Source organism: Dermacentor silvarum, chromosome 9 (assembly GCF_013339745.2).
Source record: "Dermacentor silvarum isolate Dsil-2018 chromosome 9, BIME_Dsil_1.4, whole genome shotgun sequence".
In the NCBI taxonomy this organism is placed as follows: Eukaryota; Metazoa; Arthropoda; class Arachnida; order Ixodida; family Ixodidae; genus Dermacentor; species Dermacentor silvarum.
Window position 1 is genome coordinate 22114830 of NC_051162.1, and position 10203 is coordinate 22125032.

A 10203-nucleotide genomic window follows, 5' to 3' on the forward strand; every position below is an offset into this window, starting at 1 on the left:
CGCAAGGCACCAGCCTGTGTCAAAAAACACGACAACAAGTACGTACATTGTCAGGCAGGAGTAGTTTACGAAATTCCTTTAGATTGCGGTAGAAAGTACGTGGGCCAAACCGAGCAGTGCCTGAATGACAGGCTGAGGCAGCACAATAACAAAGTCAACATTGGGAGAGAGGGCCACCTGGCAATTCATTGTAGAGACTGCAAATGTAAGCCAGACTTCCACGCCTGCGCAGTGGTTGCCAGAAGCCGTGACAAATGGGTTCGTTTAATAATTGAGGCCAAAAGGATCATTGAGGCAGGTGATAAGTTCGTAAGTGTTGCCTCAATATCTCTATCACGCAAAGAACTACTTTACCTGAACGCTAATGCGCACTGAGAAACTGTGATTGCGCTCCCTGTATAAATTAGTGGCGTTCTTTTCTGTTTAAACATTGTTGGAAGTGGCGCCCTGTGTGTGTGTGTGCTCTCTCTTCGTCCGTCGTCGTTTTCGCGCCTTCACTTCAGATCACGCAGCTTTTGCTTGCGCTACTGTGCACCAAACTTTCTAAAAGCTACCTTGACGATTAGGAAATGTACCTCGAGTGCGTTTGCTAGGGCTAATATTTATTAAGACGAAAGCCTTATATGTATCATCGTTCAGTCGACCTTCAAAGTCCTTGAGCGAAAACCCGTCGATGACACGAAAAGTACAAAAATGGCCGACGCCGCAAACAGTAAAAAGCACCGCCCAACCACTCCGTACAGATGGTTAACCAGCGAAGTTGAAGCTTGCGGCCGCGGTGTTTAGCAGTGGGTTAATCCCGACGCTGTATTGAAGCGTTTCTCAATTATTGGTTACATGTTTGTGTTTCTAGTGGAACGCAAGCGCCAATGGCGGGTGGATGTTGCTAACCACGACGCCAAACTAACTCGAGATATCGAACGCATGCGACAACGGTGAGCCGAGGAGGCAGTGAATGTTGCGGGCAGAGCCAACGTTTATAGATACTTTTTCAAAAAGTAGAGTGTTTTAGTTGAGCGTCTTTACGGTCCGCTCCGCTCCGAGTTGCCCCGCTAAGCCACAGCGGAGCGGCGGACGATTTTCACGTTTTAGTTATGCGTGTAGCGTAGCGGAGCGGACCTTTCGTAGTTGCAGCGCCCTCTGGCCAAATTCAGCGTAGTGAAACAAAATAAAAAACCGTTTTGTCACTTTTCCCCAAAGGTCAAACAAATATTACATAACTTATGTTCATGAAAGTATCTGACGGGTGCTTGCTATGCGTTTTACCGGTCCATTTTATCGAGTTAAAAATGAAGCGTCGACTTGGGGAATGCCACGTGATAGCCAGCGAGGTTGCATTTCGAATCAAATCCAATCCTATGTGACGCCAATGCGCAGGCGACGTTTTTGTTAGCTGTGCTGTTCACTTTATTTCTTTAAAGAACCAGTTGGAGGTGTATTACACCAGTTATTCGCACTCGCACGACTGGTGCCTCGATGCAAGGTGCTTCGATGCACGCACGAGAGAGGGCGCGTGCATCGCCCACCCTCGCTAGCGAAAGACGGCAGCAACGCTCCCCGCTCCGCTTAGGCAGCTTCTAAGCGGACCGTGATTCTCGCTCCGCTAGCCCGCTTGCGGCTAAGCGGAGAGCGCATGCGCATTCGTGCTTCCGCTCCGCTCAGCAGCTAAGCGGAGCGTAAAAACGTTAAACTAAAACTGTCTAGTATCTATAAACGTTGGGCAGAGCAGCGTCAACATGGCAATGGCGGAACGCGTTCGCCGGGGCCAACGCCCGCTTTCGGTGGGAGTTTCTCGAGCGGCACTTTGGCTTCGGCTGCGACGAAACGTCCACGTTGAAATCGCGAAGTGGAACGCAAGCGCCAATGGCGGACGGTTGCTGCTAACCACGACGCCGAGCTAACTCGAGATATCGAACGCATGCGACAACGGCGAGCCGAGGAGGGGGCGTTGCGGGCCGAGCAGCCCCAACGAGGCAAAGGCGGGAAGGCGTTCGCAGGGGCCAACGCCCGATTGCGGCGGGACTTTCTCGAGCGGCACTTTGGCTTCGGCTGCGGCGCAACGTCCACGTTGAAATCGCGAAGTGGAACTACAGTGCCTAGAATATACTTACTAGTGTGCCGACCACCGGGTGTTGCCAATGGGAGATGGTGGTGAAAAACATTTATTGAACTAGTTGCAGAGAGGTGATTGGGTTAGGGCCCTATTGGCCTCCTCCCCTCACAGTACTAGGTGGAGCCCCTATTCCGGGGCCCCATTGGCAAGCAACGCCGCCCGCGTCCGTTGAACCAAGGCCTTTTGGGTCTTGAGGTCTTGACAGCCGAGCAGGGCCGCCTCCCAGTCGTCTCTGGTGGGATTGGGGTTGGGGGTATGGATGGGTTTGAGTGGCACGCCCATACTATGTGGAAGGTGTCAGCCACCTCCCCACAGAACTGGCACGCGCCGTCAAAGGATGGGTTGAAATGCTTCAGCACCGCCGGGCACAGTACAGTGTTGGTAAAAATTTTGATGAGGAGGCGCTCGTCAGCGCGATCCAGTCTCTTACAAGGGGCCGGGTAACGCCGGTGCTCCTTTAGTAATCGGTGACTTCTTTGAATGAAAGGGCCAGATTGTCTGATTGGGAGTAGGCTTCCAAGGACAGGGAGACAGCCCGGGGAGAGAGTGCGCGGGTGGCCTGATCAGCCTGTTTGTTTCCCTGGAGTCCCTGGTGACTGGGGGCCCAAATCAGGTTACGCGGAGTTGGATCAAAGTATAGACAGCTAGATTGGAGTATGCGCCGGGCAAGCGGGGGGGGCCCACCCCAGCTCATAGTTCCGACAAGCCCCTCGCGAATCGGTGATGATCTGTGTCGACGTGGGATTAGTGAGGGCTAGAGCGATGGCAATCTCCTCCACGTGTGTTGCGCTGTAGGCTTTGAAAGTGAGCCCGTTAACTGTGTTAGTGTTGTGTACGACTGCGGCCGTGTACCACCCCCCGTGGTGTGGGCCGGCAACGTCCACGTAATACACGGGTTGTTGGTGATCATAGTGTCGCTGCAACGCTTTCGCGCGCGCCTGGCGACGACCGCTATGGTCTTCTCTGGACATGTTGCGGGGAAGGGGTCGGACCCGGAGGGCGCGTCTCCAGGGTTCTGGCACTCCCACCCTTTCCTCAATGTGGTAGTCGTGTTTGATGTGTAGCCGGTCCAAGAGGCGGCGACCGGACGGGGTCTGTGCAAGACGCGTGTATTGGTTGACTAAGTGGGCTTCTCGAAGCTCCCGGAAAGTATTCACCAAGCCCAGGACCAGAAGTCTCTGGTTTGTACGTGGTTATCGGGAGGTCGAGAGCCCGCTTGATGGCTTTCCGGTGGATGACCTCCAATTGGTCATCATCGTGTTTGCGCAGGTGCAAGTAGGGGGTCGAGTAGAGGATTCTACTCGTTACGAAAGCATGGGCAAGCCGCAATGCATCCTTACTTCGTAATCCGACCCGCTTGTTGGAAACCCGGCGGACCATGCGGCCCACCTGGACTCCCACCTTGCGAATTTGGCCAGGGTGGTGTCGGCCCTGCGTTGGTGGTGTATGAAGACGCCAAGGACGCGGATCTCCTTGGCCTCCCGTATCGGTCCCGAGGGGAGAATGATGCGTAGCTGAGTTGTGTCCCGAGGGGAGGGACGTAGGTGCACAAATTCAGATTTAGCAGGCGTGCAATGGAGTCCGCAGTAGTTTGCGTAGTCGTCGACTACGGTTGCTGCTGCTTGCAGGCAGGACTCCATGTGGCCCAGGTTACCTTGCGTGGCCCAGATTGTGATATCATCCGCGTAAAGAGCGTGATGAATACCAGGCAGAGAAGCCAATTTGGAGGGAAGATGAAGCATGGCTAAATTGAAGAGGAGGGGAGACAGGACCGCGCCTTGAGGTGTTCCCCTCGAGCCGATTATGTATGGTCCGTGTTCCGCATCTTGTATGCGTATGTAGGCTTGGCGTTCTGTAAGAAATTGTCTTATGTAATTGAATCTTTTGTGGCCACAGTTGGTGTAACTGAGGTGGTCTAGGATTACTTCGTGCTTGACGATGTCGAATGGGCCTTTAATATCCAAGGCCAGGACCACTTTGTCATTGTGGGGACATTCGACAGGATCTAAGACGTCATGGTGGAGCTGCAGAAGTATATCTTGTGCTGACTTTTGAGGGCGGAAACCGAATATGGTGTCCGCGAAAATGTTCTGTGTTTCGAGAAAGTCGGATAGTCTGTCTCGCACCATCGTCTCCATCAACTTGCCGACACAAGACGTGAGGGGAGATGGGGCGAATGTTCTCCACATCAATAGGTTTGCCGTGCTTCGGGATGAAGGTCACGAGAGCCGACTTCCAGTCGAGAGGGAGAGGAGTCTCACCATCCCAAATGTTATTGATGTACTTGAAGAGCGCGGCGTAGGCTTTGTCGGGAAGGTTATCCAAGAGTTTGACCGTAACCTTGTCGCGCCCGGGTGCAGTGCCACGCTTCATCTTGCTTAAGGCCGCCCGGAGGTCATGTAGCTGGAACGGGGTGTCCAGCTCCGTGTTCTCTTTGCCTGCATACGAGTACGCGGTTGTCCGGGGGTCCTTTGTGGTGCACAGATATCGATCCCTGAGCGTATGCGCTAGCTGTGTTGTCGTTCCTGTAAAGTTGTGCATGACCCTATGTAAGTGGCGTTGGGTTTGCGTGCGTGTTTGTGTTGGATCGATAAGAGCGCGGAACAGGCGCCACGTGTTGCGGCCAGACATCTGGCGCGCAGCCGCGTTGCACCGGTCCACCCAGTTAGTGTCGGCTAGCTGAGCGGCATATTCCGCGGCCTTCTGTGTGAGTTCGAGGATGCGCTTCTTGAGGCGTCTGTTATGTTTTTGTTTCCTCCATCGTTTGGTGAGGCTGCGGCGGGCCTCCCAAAGATGAAGGAGGTGGTTGTCCACGTCCATTTGTGTGTCCGTGAGCTGTATGTGCTTTTCGTGTTGTCCGAGTGTCGACGTGAGCGATTTGGACCAGGCGTCGTAACCCGACTGGAGGGGGTCTACGATAGGTAGAGAGGTGCGGAAAGTCGTCCAGTCCGGCACACGAGCTTGTTTTAGTGAGCGTTTCAGGGGACGCATGTAGATGGTTGTGTTGATTATACAGTGATCACTACCGATAGTGTCCTCTGTATTCAGCCAGTCGGCATGGCGTATGTTGCGTGTAATTGTGAGGTCCGGGCAAGTGTCTCGTTGAATCGAATTGCCTACACGTGTTGGGTTGGCGGGGTTAGTGTGGAGGGTGAGTCCAAGTGTGGAAAGAAGTTCCGCAAGCTCCCTCCCACGCGTGTCCTACCGGGGGTACCCCCAGAGCCTGCTCGGGGCGTTGAAATCGCCGACGATCAGGAGGGGATCCCTTCCCGCTACCTGCATGGCTTGCGTGAAAATTTCGCTGAACGTAACGCTCTTAAGCTTCGGGGGGCAGTAAATGTTCAGAATGTGTACAGGTGGGTCAGAACGGTTTAGAGGCAGCACCGACACCATCGTGTACGAGAAAGGCGGTGTTGTGGGGAGTGTGACCTCCTGCGCAGTATATTGCTTGTGAACAAGTATACATGTCTACGGGTTATGTTGAAATGTAGTGTAGTTGGTGAGTTTGACACCGGTGCCGGGTTCCTCAAGGGCAACCACGGCGACGAGGAACTCAAGGGTCTCAAGGTAGAGGCGGAGATGAGCCCGCTTCTTGCGGTCCTTGAGACCCCTGCAGTTCCACTGTGTTAGTGTAAGCGGCTGAGTTGCTCTGGCTCGCGACTTGGGGTTGGGGGCCATGGTCGGAGACGGAGGGTGGGGTTACGTTAACACTGCCCAGTCCGCTAGTGCCCGGCGCAGACGTGCAGGAGTCTTCCGAAAAGTCAGACTCATCGGGAATGACCCTCTTAAATTTTGCGGGGCGGTTATCATCCCTGATGGGTCCTACGCGCTTAAGGACGCGCGGATTGTCTTGTATCCATTTTTGGATAATGTGAGTTACGGCTTGCGTCACCTGTGTGATAACACTGTCCATCTGACGCGCGATGGTGTCGTGGATAATTTTGGGGAGGTCAGCCAATTGTGTTTCAATCGCGGTCACCTGGGTCTCCAGGGCCGCGACGCGACTCTCTATAGGAGTAGGAAGCTCCCTATCTGTTGTTTTCTTCCTAAACGCTTGAGGAGAGCGGAGTACCGAATTGGGTTCTGAGCGAGTTTAGCTCGCTGGCTAGTTTTATTGCGATAGCAATTATATGGACACTCAAAAGCAGATTTCTGCCGTCGCCGTCGCCGTGAGGTTCCGCATGACGTCAATGGAGATGAAATCGTCGCCGCGCGCCGAACGCTGTATGTGCGAGTGAAAGGGCGCGAGGGACGCGCGCTTTCACGGGGAGTGAATGCACGGCGGAGAACAAACGCGCGTTCTGCTCTGTGCTCCCTTAAGGGCTGCAGATCTAGGCGTCTCTTTCCTCCTCTACAATCACCATATATGTAGAGCAAACGTGCCTTCTTCCGACGCACGAAAGGCCGTGGAGGGAGGGGGAGGGAAGGGAGGCGACGTTTAGCTGCGGCACCAAATGCCTATTTATATCAGAGGTTCCGGCAACAGTCACCAACGCCGCACGCATTTTGAGCGAACGCGGGCAAAACGCCGACGGCGTCGACAACAGTTCTGCGTGTTGCCGGTGCTGCTGCATGTCCAAGTTTATACAGCTGATAAAGCTGCTATCATTACTCCGTATAGCTCTCTTCAAGTTTGCTATCGCAATTGATGCTTCACCTTTCAGGTGAAACTGCGAACTTTTTTCATTTTGAGCTTGCAAGAGGGCGAGCTCGCGCCTGAGTTCCTGCGTCTCGGCGGTGCTGGTGGGGGAGTAGGGGTGAGGGGAAGGAGAGGAGGCGACCCTTGCTCAGCTGCCTGCCTTAGGTTTGTTGCGGGCGGCGCCGCCAGATGGAGCGCTGAAAGCTGGGAACTCCGCCTCTCCAGGTAATGGCGTTGCTGCTGCTGTCTTGTCAGGGGGTGACGTCACGCGGCGGCTTGGCGTCTCCTGGTTGACTTGCTGCCGCCCGGTGGCGTGACTCTCCCGTGTCGCGCCGGGATTGGCTCCCTTGGGTGGCGTGATGGGCGCCTTGCCAGCTGGCTGGCGCCTCGATGTTGCGGGGGGGGGGGGGGGGCGATGTCCTGGGCCCTGGCTGCTGAAGCCTGATGAATTTCCCGGTGCATTCGCGGGAGCCGGTGAGGTTCGGGCCCTCGCAGACTATGCACATTGGATTGCATTCGTGGGGGGCCATCCCCTCAGTACCAGCCCCCACGTTTTGGCCACAGAGGCCACATCTTTCGTTGACCGGGTTGGCACAGTTGTCCGCCCGGTGCCCCAGTGTGCCGCAACGGTAGCACGCTGGCACTGTCTTGTACTCCCTGACGGGAGTCAGTTCTGCGTTGTAGTGGACGTAACGTGGAACGTTTCATCCCTCGAAAGTCAGCACAGCCACATTGGAGCTTCCCAGCTTGCGCACGTGTACTAGTTCACCACCGCGCCACTGCACATTACGTTTCAGGGACTCACTGGTTTCGAGGTTATGCACATAAATCACTCCGCGACATACGTCACCGGTGAGCTTGAGGTGTCCGTGAAGCGGGAGCGGTCCTTTGCTGGTGTTAAGTTGAAAATCCGTTAGCAGCTTCTGAACTACCCCGGGATTCTGCGTGCCACAGACGATGATGTTTTGTTCCCAATTGGGAGAAATTGTGATGGCGTTCATGTGCTGCCTACCGATGAGTTGGGAAATGGCAGCGCCGAGCTCACCTTGCTGAAAGGTTGTCTTGAGGGCGACCGTAGTGCGCGGCTTGAGCACGATCACGTAGTCGTCGGGATTCATCCTGACCGTTGGCTTTGGCGTCCACTTGGAGACTGGTGAAGGAGTCTTCTGTGGAGCTTTAGAAGACGACGACGGAGCGCGAGCGTCTCCCTTGGCTGAATTGTTGAGAGGAGTCTTGGACGTGGCTGCTCCTCGTGCGTTCTGCCGGCGGCGACGCCGGCTCTCGACGACTTCAAAAATGACGGCTTGCTCCGCCGAAATGTTGGGTGGGCCATCCTCTGGTTGGTTTGCAGGGATAGACGACCACGACAGAGTCGTGGGGTCGTAGCCGCGTTGTTCAAGCAGCGCCATGTTGAGAGGTTGGCCGGTGGGCGTCTCCACAGCCCGCGGCGGGGGAGCTGGAGGCAACTCACTGGTTTCGAGGTTATGCACAGAAATCACTCCGCGACATACGTCACCGGTGAGCTTGAGGTGTCCGTGAAGCGGGAGCGGTCCTTTGCTGGTGTTAAGTTGAAAATCCGTTAGCAGCTTCTGAACTACCTCGGGATTCTGCGTGCCACATACGATGATGTTTTGTTCCCAATTGGGAGAAATTGTGATGGCGTTCATGTGCTGCCTACCGATGAGTTGGGAAATGGCAGCGCCGAGCTCACCTTGCTGAAAGGTTGTCTTGAGGGCGACCGTAGTGCGCGGCTTGAGCACGATCACGTAGTCGTCGGGATTCATCCTGACCGTTGGCTTTGGCGTCCACTTGGAGACTGGTGAAGGAGTCTTCTGTGGAGCTTTAGAAGACGACGACGGAGCGCGAGCGTCTCCCTTGGCTGAATTGTTGAGAGGAGTCTTGGACGTGGCTGCTCCTCGTGCGTTCTGCCGGCGGCGACGCCGGCTCTCGACGACTTCAAAAATGACGGCTTGCTCCGTCGAAATGTTGGGTGGGCCATCCTCTGGTTGGTTTGCAGGGATAGACGACCACGACAGAGTCGTGGGGTCGTAGCCGCGTTGTTCAAGCAGCGCCATGTTGAGAGGTTGGCCGGTGGGCGTCTCCGCAGCCCGCGGCGGGGGAGCTGGAGGCAACTCACTGGTTTCGAGGTTATGCACAGAAATCACTCCGCGACATACGTCACCGGTGAGCTTGAGGCAGCGCCGCGATCCTGGTGCCGAGATAACCACGATCAGGGAGGTGGTGTCTCCAGGGTGAGGCGCGGGCATTGCACTGCGCCCGTGTTGACCCCTGCCACTACCCCAAACTGGGGCAGATGGGGCATGCAATTTTTGGTTGAATGAGTTGAACTCATTCAACTTTTGCCAGGCGATGGGTTTCTCCGCGTGCTTTCTCGCTGCGGAACGTTGGTTGAGGTGCAAAGCGTAATCGAAAGAATGTGATTTCGTTGCACACACAAACGATTGACGCACTGCTATCATTATACGCTATACGATACCGGGTGTTTCTTCGAAAAATACCAATAAATAAATACGAGCTCGGCCGCTACGTGGTGATGCGAAAAGTTGCTCTAAATGGCCGAGAATTGGGCGTACCTGGGTAAGATCGGTCTCCCCAGGATCCTGCTGACTTCCAGGATGCAGCCGTGCAGGTTTCGTAGGGGTTACGCATAGATTTCCGCGGTTCCAGCCGAAAATCGACGGAGCCGATGCGCCTCGCGTCCGATCACTCCGCATTCCCCACGCATCCCCCCAATGGGAGACGCTGGCACCGCCGGTGATGCCTTCCGCCGGAGGCCACTAGTCGGCGACACTCTTTGGAACCGTGCTTACCGAGCGGCGCATCAAGCACGCGCGCGTGAGACGCGCCCGTTACACGCGCGTCGCTTGCAGTTTGGATATGATGCACTTCCGATGCGCGTGCGTAAGATCAATCGGTTGCGGCGCGTTGTTGCTTTCGAGCAAGTAGCGTATGGTGCCTCCGCATCTCATTGCTGGGTTTATTTTCTGTTTGCGCGGTTCGCACTTGTGTCTGTTCACGGACGAAACCGCGATGTCGTCGCAGAAAACGAGGCGTAAAGACAGCACTTGTTTTGTACATCCCATATTGTACGAGTGGATACTGCTCAAACAACGAGCGGTTTGCTGAACCAGAACGTTTAGCCAAGTGGGAAATGGATGTAAAGAGGGCAGATCGAAGACTAACTCCGGCGGCTGTTGTTTGTGAGAAGCACTTTAATAATTGCTACATTGAGCGCTCGTTCACTCGGGCTTAATTTCCTATAACTGTTGAGCATATACTATCAATCTAACCATGGCAAAGTCGCGGGTCTTGTAATTGTCTAATTTTCTGTAAGCAGAACTTAAAAAGCGCCTATGCAGACAACGCGTGCATCTGGCGGTGAGCGGTAGTGATTCGGACATGGTGAAACTTTCAAAACCGTGCACGACTG

At 54.9% G+C, this 10203-nt stretch overlaps 1 non-coding gene across 1 annotated transcript; it reads left to right on the forward strand.

Moving 5' to 3' along the window:
• Nucleotides 1-8958: 8958 nt before the first annotated feature.
• Nucleotides 8959-9115, forward strand: LOC119465471 (U1 spliceosomal RNA). The gene has a single exon (XR_005194887.1). It is a non-coding gene; the product is annotated as a U1 spliceosomal RNA (small nuclear RNA).
• The last annotated feature ends 1088 nt before the right edge of the window (nt 9116-10203 follow it).